Raw genomic sequence first — 11,408 nt, 5'->3', positions numbered from 1 at the left:
CAAATTATATCACAGTACTCCTTTCTAATCTGCAGGTGCTTTGTATTGTAATGTGCTGTATTTGGCAGCAGCAAAGCTCCAAATGTGAAGCTTATCCCTGGCGCTCAACTGACAGTAAATGAGCACAGTGAACTTAAACACAGAGGATGACTGACATCCCAGCTGAGAACATGACAGTGAGCACTCAAGCACACTGGCAGAACCTCTCACTCAGGAAAACATCAGTTTGGGAGGGACAGAAAATCACATTTAATATTTGTCTTCCTCAGGCAAATCGGGCACAAATACCCACTCTCATATAGACTGATGAATAGTATCAGAGAGTGAAGTGTTCAGAGTCCCAAGATAAAATATTATTATAATTGCGGGAACATGTCTTTCAGTTTGCCTTCCGACATGTCACTTTTCTTTGACACATATGCACACACATCTTTTTTATGCACAAACATGCATACAAGCACTGAATTATAGATGAATTCAGAGACACCGTGATGATACACATTTTGTCATGTCATCCTTTATGGCGTTGTCCTTATGCTGCCTACAGTTCACATTTTGTCATTTGACATTTACGGAGAGGCTTATGGCAGTCCTAAGTGCTGTTGCGATGCTACTGCTGACATTGAATTCAAACTGGATGAATGCTGGCAGTACCTGAAGGCCTGCACAGCTCTCACTACAAATTTGTGCTCGTCCGAGCGGCTCTTCTGGGAAGAAAAAATTATGCTTTTTTTATGCATAGTCATGGGTATTCTTTAATTTTCCTGAAAAATACATTAAAAAGGCCCAATAGCTGAATTTAGAGGACAGAAAACCCTGATCATCTGTGCAAACTTTCATTTCTAAGAATACAGTGATCTTATCAATCATAGAGACCTCCAGACATGAAGCAAATATTGAAGACCTTTAAACTTACTTATGCGCTTCCCTCATAAAATTCACTGTACAGAAATAGCTAAGCCTCCAGCTTCAGTCAATCAAAAGCCTACATTAAAAGGAGGTGATTCATAGACAAATGACAAAATGTGCCATACTGTATGTACAGTCTTCTCCTTTGTCACTGAGTCACTGAAATACTGGGAGTCTTTACAGTGAGAGGCAGAAAAGTGTTAGTGTTCTATGCAGTGCAAAGAGTTGGTGGAGAAGAAGCAGTGTCTTCCATGTGGCTTTCAAATTCACTTTTTGTAAAGTTTTGCAATGCTGCTGTAGTCTGAAGGCATTGATGACTGCTTATTCTGTTGACTGCATTAGATTGCATTTGGTGGTTATCTAGACTACTTAATAACTCACTGGGTTATTACTACCACTGAATAGTGGACGGTTAATGTTAGTTGCTAAAGTGTTATTTCAGAAATTAGCACTTGAGACTTTCTGTAGGAAAGTCAGAGTTACTGCAAACGACGGCTGTGGCTGTCAGGTTCTGTGTTTTTCTGTGTTTAATTCTGAGTTTCTGTGTCCTGAGTTCTCCTAGTTGTCCTGTCTTCCCCTTGATTGTTCCCAGGTGTGTCACTGATTACCCTCAGTGTATTTAGTCCCTCCTGTGTCCTTTGTTCCTCGTCGGGTCCTTGTCTTTGTTTGTCGTTGTTTGTCTTTGTTTGTCGTTGTCGTACTTTTGCCTTGGTCTGCCGTTTTGTGTTGTTTAGCCGCCTGTAAGACCAGTTGCTACCGGCGTTGAGCCCTGGCTTCCGCTCAGCCGTGCTGCCTGGCCGCGGACTCCGTTTATTGACTTTCACTCTGTGTTTTTGTGGACTATTTTGTTATTAAATTACACCACCGTTCACTTACCTGGGTCTCCAGCGTGCTGCCTCACCACCTCCACCACCAATTCATGACAGAAGGACCCGACCAGAAAATACGGTGAGGCACGCTTTAACATCATGGACCCAGAGGGTGTAGAGGAGCTGCTCCGAACGATCCAGGAGTATGAGGATTCAAAGAGCACGTCCACGTTCGCCCTCAGACGGCTAGGGTTCGCCATACGCCTGGGTATGTTGCTGGACTACTGGGTTCCACGTCTCCAGCACCCCGCGCTGGTGGAGCTGCAGCGGGAGGCAGAGGAGATACGCCAGACAGCCTTCGCGGCCTGGGATGCTAAACCTCTGCCTCCCAGGCCAGACATCCGCTCCGCCAGCCCAGCCCCAGCTCCAGCCTCTGCTCCTCGTCCTGCTCCGCCGGACCCCGCTCCGGTTGCCGTTCCTGCTCCGCCGGACCCCGCTCCGGCTGCCGTTCCTGCTCCGCCGGACCCCGCTCCGGCTGCCGTTCCTGCTCCGCCGGACCCCGCTCCGGCTGCCGTTCCTGCGCCGCCGGACCCCGCTCCGGCTGCCGTTCCTGCGCCGCCGGACCCCGCTCCGGCTGCCGTTCCTGCTCCGCCGGACCCCGCTCCGGCTGCCGTTCCTGCTCCGCCGGACCCCGCTCCGGCTGCCGTTCCTGCTCCGCCGGATTCCGCTCCGGCTGCCGTTCCTGCTCCGCCGGATTCCGCTCCGGCTGCCGTTCCTGCTCCGCCGGATTCCGCTCCGGCTCCTGCTCCTGCTCCGCCGGATTCCGCTCCGGCTCCTGCTCCTGCTCCGCCGGATTCCGCTCCGGCTCCTGCTCCTGCTCCGCCGGATTCCGCTCCGGCTCCTGCTCCTGCTCCGCCGGATTCCGCTCCGGCTCCTGCTCCTGCTCCGCCGGATTCCGCTCCGGCTCCTGCTCCTGCTCCGCCGGATTCCGCTCCGGCTCCTGCTCCTGCTCCGCCGGATTCCGCTCCGGCTCCTGCTCCGCCGGATTCCGCTCCGGCCTCCGTGGTCTCTGCTCCTCCCGAGATCCCTAGTGCTCCTCCCGAGATCCCTAGTGCTCCTCCCGAGATCCCTAGTGCTCCTCCCGAGATCCCTAGTGCTCCTCCCGAGATCCCTAGTGCTCCTCCCGAGATCCCTAGTGCTCCTCCCGAGATCCCTAGTGCTCCTCCCGAGATCCCTAGTGCTCCTCCCGAGATCCCTAGTGCTCCTCCCGAGATCCCTAGTGCTCCTCCCGAGATCCCTAGTGCTCCTCCCGAGATCCCTAGTGCTCCTCCCGAGATCCCTAGTGCTCCTCCCGAGATCCCTAGTGCTCCTCCCGAGATCCCTAGTGCTCCTCCCGAGATCCCTAGTGCTCCTCCCGAGATCCCTAGTGCTCCTCCCGAGATCCCTAGTGCTCCTTGGCGCCGAGGACGCCCTCCGGACCTCCCCCGTGGGGTCTGCCGCGGGCGCCGAGGACGCCCTCCGGACCTCCCCCGTGGGGTCTGCCGCGGGCGCCGAGGACGCCCTCCGGACCTCCCCCGTGGGGTCTGCCGCGGGCGCCGAGGACGCCCTCCGGACCTCCCCCGTGGGGTCTGCCGCGGGCGCCGAGGACGCCCTCCGGACCTCCCCCGTGGGGTCTGCCGCGGGCGCCGAGGACGCCCTCCGGACCTCCCCCGTGGGGTCTGCCGCGGGCGCCGAGGACGCCCTCCGGACCTCCCCCGTGGGGTCTGCCGCGGGCGCCGAGGACGCCCTCCGGACCTCCCCCGTGGGGTCTGCCGCGGGCGCCGAGGACGCCCTCCGGACCTCCCCCGTGGGGTCTGCCGCGGGCGCCGAGGACGCCCTCCGGACCTCCCCCGTGGGGTCTGCCGCGGGCGCCGAGGACGCCCTCCGGACCTCCCCCGTGGGGTCTGCCGCGGGCGCCGAGGACGCCCTCCGGACCTCCCCGTGGGGTCTGCCGCGGGCGCCGAGGACGCCCTCCGGACCTCCCCCGTGGGGTCTGCCGCGGGCGCCGAGGACGCCCTCCGGACCCCCCTCGACGCCTCTGCCCTCTTTCTGTTTAGTTTTGGACTCTTGGCCCCTCCTTGTGTTTCCGCCCACCTTTTGTGGGTAGTTTTTTGTTTTCTGGACTCTGGCCCTCCTTCCGTCGCCCCTCCGCCCACCCTGGTTTTTGGGTTTTGGATTTTGTTTTTGGGCGTCTGGTAGCCGCCCTTTAAGGGGGGGGGGGGGTACTGTCAGGTTCTGTGTTTTTCTGTGTTTAATTCTGAGTTTCTGTGTCCTGAGTTCTCCTAGTTGTCCTGTCTTCCCCTTGATTGTTCCCAGGTGTGTCACTGATTACCCTCAGTGTATTTAGTCCCTCCTGTGTCCTTTGTTCCTCGTCGGGTCCTTGTTTGTTTGTCGTTGTTTGTCTTTGTTTGTCGTTGTCGTACTTTTGCCTTGGTCTGCCGTTTTGTGTTGTTTAGCCGCCTGTAAGACCAGTTGCTACCGGCGTTGAGCCCTGGCTTCCGCTCAGCCGTGCTGCCTGGCCGCGGACTCCGTTTATTGACTGTGTTTTTGTGGACTATTTTGTTATTAAATTACACCACCGTTCACTTACCTGGGTCTCCAGCGTGCTGCCTCACCACCTCCACCACCAATTCATGACAGAGGCATTGATGATCATTTTGTTTAAAGACTGGTAGTTAAGTCTAGCAAGTCAACACAGCTTGCGAACATGCAGGTGTTTCTTAAGAAATCAGGATTAACTGTATTCTCAAAAGGTTGTGCTCACAAACAAGAAATTTGTCTTTCAATCCACTTTCCTATTTTTTTTTATCAAAATTGTTGGGATATATGTTTTTCTTGTTAGCATGCATCTCTGCTGTGATGAGAGACAATAGATCCCCGGGCAGCAGTGGGTTGGGATTGAAATTATTTTACAGCACTTCAGCAAGGAATTCATTGAGTTACAACACAAATATAATGTAGATATCAATTTAAGAAATTGATAAATACACAGGGTGTGATTACTGACTATTTGCATTTTTCTTGAGCTGGTACAAAAAAACTATGCATTGATGAAACAACAGAACAAGACCATCAGATCTATGGTTTGCATAGTCAAATATTTTATTTTTAATTTTGAAATACTGTATTTAAAAAAAAAATTCTCCTATATCTTTTTATTTTGCAATAAAGAATTGAGTATTTTTTCTGGTCAGCCAATATGGGTTAATTTTTAATCAAATTGACACATTTTAAGCAAGTTGCACTGACTTTTGCCTTTATAAAACAAAGTGAAGTATCAGAAGACATAAATTGTTGTCTTCAAATCATCACTGATTGTAAGCCTTTACACTGGGCCTCAAGTTGCTTGGGTTCTGTGCCTCTCCTCTGTTCCCTCTGAACTCTGGCACATTGATTTCTAACTAAAATGCCAACTTTACTTTCAACTGGCAAGAGAATGTTGAATCACTAAGCGACAGTTTTCTCTGCCTAGTCCAGGTAAGACATTTCTAATACTGTCTGGGTTCAGAAGTTGCATCTCACAAGAAAATGACATTTGGTTGCTCTTGACCCCCTGACTGCTGCATGACTCTGAATGTCACCCCTACCTGCTCAAAAGAGCTGTCAAGGCTGTGGTTACTATTGTTGCTAGTACACCTTTTCCGATCACATTTGTGCTTCCACTCAGTCTTCCAATAATATGTTTGGATACAGTACAGCACACTGTACAATCAGCTTCTTTGCCAGAGTTTACCCACCATGTGAAGTGTCAAAGCCTGTAGTTAGATCTCCGTTAAATTGTTATTTTCCCTGACTAGGTTGGTAATAGCATAACATGATTTATTTTCATTTTTCTCATTTAACATGAAAATTTTTTGAGAAACAGAATTTTGGGTTTTCATTGTGTGTTAGTCATAATTATTGAAATTTATAATCAGAGTAAGACCCAAAATGTATCACCTTATGTAATGAACCTCTTAAACATTTATGCTAAAATAACATTAACAAAAAATTTTATGTTACTAAATTTGTACGACTTTAATTTATGTCGACAAGCACCTGATCACTGAGAAATTTGTAAGACATATAAGGTAAGAAATTGTCAGGAACAGTAAGACAATTTTACATTAACAGCCGTGTTGCAATAATAGAAAAACTAATCAATGGTGAAATTGTTGAAGTTGAGTTCAACTTAAATAAATCAGAAAATAACTTTTTAAAGGTGAAATTTTCACACATCAACAAAGTATAAAGAAACTTCATGAAGAGAAAATCAAAACCACAATATTTCAACAGGCACAAAGTCTATGCTTCAAACAAAACAAAAATTAACCATTAAAGGGCAATTAGCCATATCAAAGAAAGTGTTATTAATTAAAAACAATTGCTTTTTGAAAATGCAGATTTAGATTTTATCAATGTCCATGTCTCAATCTGAGACATGGTTGAAAATTAACTATCTACATGTATACAAGAGGTATAATAAATACAAAAAGACAGTATTTCCCAGTCTAAATATTCCCAACAGGAACATGGAAATAAAAGTTTGCCTTGATATGTTCAATATTTGTTTTAACCAATTTTACAGCAGGTTATCTCTCCCTTGTTGGTTCAAACACTTTCCACGTTATCTTTGAAGTTTTTTGTGTTACTTCTGTAAACCCAGAAGCAAGTGTAAGTTTGAAATTGAGTGACTTTTGATGAGGCAGAGTATGACAGTGCATAAAGTCAGACTAAAAGCTGAAAACACAGACTGATAGCAGTACAAGCAGAAGACCTGGAAGGAGGTGAGAACAGAGCAGCTGTCTCCATGACAGAGTGCTTAAATTTGAAGTAATTACATTTTCAAACATCCATCCTTTTTAGCTCCGGCTGGCACTCGGTGTAAGTCACTGTGTGGGTTTGCCTGGCACATAAATTTTACTTACTGCATGTGTGCAATGGGAAAAAGACTACAGCTTTTGTGAGTAGAACCATCAGCTCAATTTCAGATCATCATTAATAACAGGGTCGAATCTGACAAGAAAAATCAATAAAAGAACAGATATTGTGGGGACTGCTGAATGGAAGTAAGTAACATGAAAATGCATTATCTGCTAATATCAGCCATCTCAAGTTTTCTTATTTTCTCCTATTCTGTCTAGTTTGGTGGTTATTAATGGTAAACAATGGCTGTGCTCCAGAAAAAGTTAAAAAGGATTTTGGGCTTATAAAGCAAAATTACAATATTAGGCAGGAGACAGAAGAGTTAGCAAAAACTAATAATATGTGACAATAATTTGATTAATAATAAGTGACAGAAAAGAGGGATCTTAAATGTTGAGAAGGGTTGATTGAAAGCGCAGGGAACTGGTGGATCTAATTTAATGTGCTCCATCTTGGTTTTATTTTCTTTCTCCCTTAATAAGGTAAAAATTATTTTAAAAACTGCATTTTCTGTTTGTGTTGTCTCTGATTAATATTTAAATTAAGTTGATATTATCAAGCAATAAAGTGTAACAAATATGGGGGGGGGGGGGAAAGGAAAAAAGTAAGTGGGAAAAAACTTTTCCACACCACTGTACACTGAATGAGCAGCTGGGCTGGCTAATAAACACAGAATTATACAAGCCTTACAGGGAAAAACAAAACAGAACATGACTAATGACCAAGAGTGGATCTACAACCGAAAGCTAAAGCGACAACAAAATATAATGGATATGGGCTCGTGATATGAATTGTGCAGAGGGAGAAAAGCTTCTCCTGGTTTTTCCCAGCCGATCAACAGGAAGTTATTTTTTCCAGTGAATGAAAAAGTTACAGCTGTAATATAGTCACAAAATCAATTACCCTTGTCATTTAAGAATATATTTAAAATGCTGCAGATTTTAGGAAATTAAAACATTGTCATTCGAACCTGCTTATATATCACGAGTACATGAAAGACAATTCAGGTTTTTTTGCAAGGGGCAGTGGCCCCAAACTCCTTAAAAATATTTGTGATCCACTTCAGTTAAACTCTGTTATCTTAAATTACAATATGATATGATTTTATAACAGTTTATGTTTATTTTATTGTGCAAAGTTAATAATTGATGTATTTTGTCAAAAATAAGCGAAACCTTTTCTGGTGTAAAGCCAGTGTGGATCCTAGGAAAGCCTAAATTAAAATATCAAACCTCCCATTAGCTCTAACCGTTTTCAGTTTGAGTTTCGGATTTGATCAAGCCAGCTTTCACAAATAAAGTTTTGCTATGTTAATTCTTCTTCAGTATTTGCCCACCAGGTGGTTGGGGAGCAAAATAAAAAGTTTGTGAAGCATCACAGGACGCACAGGATCATAAAAGCAAATGTGACCGAACAAAATGTAAGAGGCAGAACAAATGCCATAAAACAAACACTGTAAATGGCATAAAGAAGAGATTTAAGGTAACATAACTAATGTTATAAAGATTATAGTTGCACAGTGGTCAGGAATGGTCTTACACCAGGTGTGTTGAGTGTAAATGGATACACATTAGCCCATAAACTTGAAAATTGAGCTTGAGAACTGCTTTCACGTCTTCATGCTTGGCGAATATTTACATTAAGAAGGGTTTCTTTCATCCTGCCAAATGGACCCAGTCTCCAGCTTTCCAGCCTTTGCAGATGGTCAGTATGGTACCCAACTGACTCTGCAAAGGAGACGTTCATTGAAATGAATTTCTATTACAGAAAACTGGCTGGCTCGAATAAATCATAATAAAAATGGAACTTGTGGCCTGTCATCTCTCAAAGATCGGCTACCTTGGGACACTGCTGAAACCTCTCCTATCATATGCCCCAGTGAAGCAGAGACGATGGGAAAGAGCATGGAGAGGATTTCTGTGCCACAGGGAAAGATTTTGAAAGAGATTAAAATACAGTTCACTTTTTAAAGTCATCCTCTTTTTAGGAGTGGAGGTTTCCAGATACAGCTGCAGTTTTTTTTTGTCTCCTGTTTTTTTTTTTTGTACTGCAGACATGTCTGAATGTTACTTTATCGCTGCGACCATCGCTTCTGAATTATGCTGATAAATCATACACGTCAAATGGGAAAAGATAGACTGGTGGTTTGAAAGAGCTATTTCATGTTCAATCAGATGCCAAAGGTGTGCATGACAGCTTTTGGGAATATTTCTTGTTTCCAACAGACATTAAGCAAATTTGCTTGTCAAAATGCAACTGTCAGATTTTGTTTTATTTAATTCAATAGTTGTACTAGTTCCATTGGAGCAACAAGGTCATGGGTTTAGATCCTAGGAGAAGCCATTCTGTATGGAGTTTTCCTCAAGTTTCATCGATTACTCTGATTTATCTCACATTCCTAAACTAATACCACATTAGGTTATTTGGAGATTCAACACCACCATTTTCTGAGTCTGTGTGAATGGTTAGTTTTCATGAAGACTAATTTGCTCAAACTAAGACAGGTTCATGTAAATGCAAAGAAAGATTAGGAAGAGTTTTTGATCTGTGATCATGTTTGCTTGTTAAAACAGGTTAAGTATTACAGAAAACCCATAAGTTCTTGAAGGGTTGAATGTCAAAACCCCTTTGGCGTAAACAAGTGTTTGACTGATTGCAGCTAAACAAGAGGAAGTTGGTTAAATTTAGTTCTAGATTTAAAAGGAAGCAAATATAGAGATACAAGAGCTGAGAAGTGATGGTTTGAGCATAAATGGGGGTTTGATCAGTATGAAGTGACTGCAAATAAGAGAAAAAAAGTTATACTCGCAAGAATAAAAAGAATTTCATTCATGATAATTATACATTTTGCTGCAGTGTTATCTGCATTCTTGCAGGGATCAAAAATATAATATGAAAACAGATCAAGGGAAGTGAGTTTAATGATGTTCCACCTTTTAATTCTTAATGGTAAATGGAAGGATTTAATAGCCTTTAAATCTTATACTTTATAACTAAAGCAACTAAACCATGCCTAAAAATAGTTTGTGGTAATATAGTTTTCAGAAAATAGCAAGAAATTGAGAATTTCACATGTATTTCAGTATTAATGTCTGTAAAAGATTGCTTATTGTAAAACATAAGCCCAAAAGATTGCAAGAAACATTCAGAGTGACAGTTTCTTTGAAGCACACAGTGACATACTAAATTTAATGGCTCTATTATCAATAAATAATTTCTTCAGGAACACTGACCTAAGATGAAGAGATGAAAATAGCATTTGGCCATCTCTGAATATGTGGGGTTAGATAAAGGGCAAAGCAGATGAAAGAGTAGATTACATCTGGAAATATTTCAGTCTGAACTTTAAATGAATGTTGCTCCATTTATATCTGGCATGTTGTAATTTTTGGAGAAACTTTTCAAGTCAGATGAGAAAAACATGAGTTGCTCAGTCAAATAAAACAGAAATATTTGGTAACACTGATGCTTTATTGACTGTTATGTGCTCTTAGTATCATGTTGTGCAGCTATTTTCTTTGAGCACGACTGGTTTATTACAGCTATAAACATAAAGAGTCTTACAATTGTCTAAATAAACACTTTCATCTATTTTTGAGAAAAAATAGCTCTTTATCAGACACGTAAAATGATGCTGCTAGTCTCATGAGGGATCCACGAATGGATTCAAACGTTTCGTCTTAAAGCAGCTGAGACTGGAAACGAACCAAAAAGCTGAACTGTATACAAGTCTTGCATTTGTAACCCAATGAAATCATCATCATCAGTAGTGATTTTTTTTTTTTTTTTTTTAACAATTCCACACCTACCATACAGTCTCAGGTAAGAATAATTTAATTTCTTTCCCAGTTTGCTGTACTTAAAAATGTGGAACCTAATGTAGTCCTAGAATATAACAGAAGTAGAGAACAAATTCTAAACACTGTTTTTATGCTGTATTACTAACTCAATTTACTTCATAAAGCAGTGCATATATTTAGATCTCATATTTAAATTTTGTTCATGATTTTTGAAAGTTAAAACTTAAAATACAGGATGTTTCCAAGAGATGACAAGTTGCCAGACAGAAACGAACAAACAAACACATCCTGCAGAAATACTTTAAGAAGTGCATTTTTAAACCAAAAAATGCTGATGGTTAGCATGAGCTAACTAGGGAAAAATACCAGATATATACAGGCAAGCTCATTTAGGTTGTTAAAGATGTTGTAGAGCTGAATTGTCACGGCACTGATTTATATTCAACAGTGACATTCTGCTACATATAGAGGGTGTGGTGGTGAGTTATAAAGTAACTTAGGGTTACATAACGCTACTTTTGTACTGTTCAACACCTCAAAAGACCTGTGGGAAACAGAGTAAGCCCTCTTGCTGCTGCTACAGCAGCTATCTTCCATAAGCCTATTTAATACCAACCCCTTCAAACACAGTGCTAGTATAAGTCAAAGGTTAATGAAAGGGCACCTGGTTGGAAGGATGAAGACATGGTAGCAGCGAGAGCAAAAGGGATTAGCCCTGTTCTTATATCAAAGGGATCCCTAGCCAGAAGGGCTCAATCTGGATTTTATTTGGAAATCTGACTCCATTGCAGAGATATTGGTTCCAAAAGCTTGAATCTTCATTTTCTCTCATATCCTTCACTCTCATACATAACAATGTCCAATCTTGCGGTTGAAACAGAGTATGATGCATAAGACCATGAGGTGTCTAAAGGCAGGGTCATGTCCCTCCAGCAGAAAGTTTTGA

Source organism: Poeciliopsis prolifica, unplaced genomic scaffold (assembly GCF_027474105.1).
Source record: "Poeciliopsis prolifica strain line A6 unplaced genomic scaffold, Auburn_PproV2 SCAFFOLD030, whole genome shotgun sequence".
Taxonomy (NCBI): domain Eukaryota; kingdom Metazoa; phylum Chordata; class Actinopteri; order Cyprinodontiformes; family Poeciliidae; genus Poeciliopsis; species Poeciliopsis prolifica.
This window is presented reverse-complemented; position numbering follows the sequence as displayed.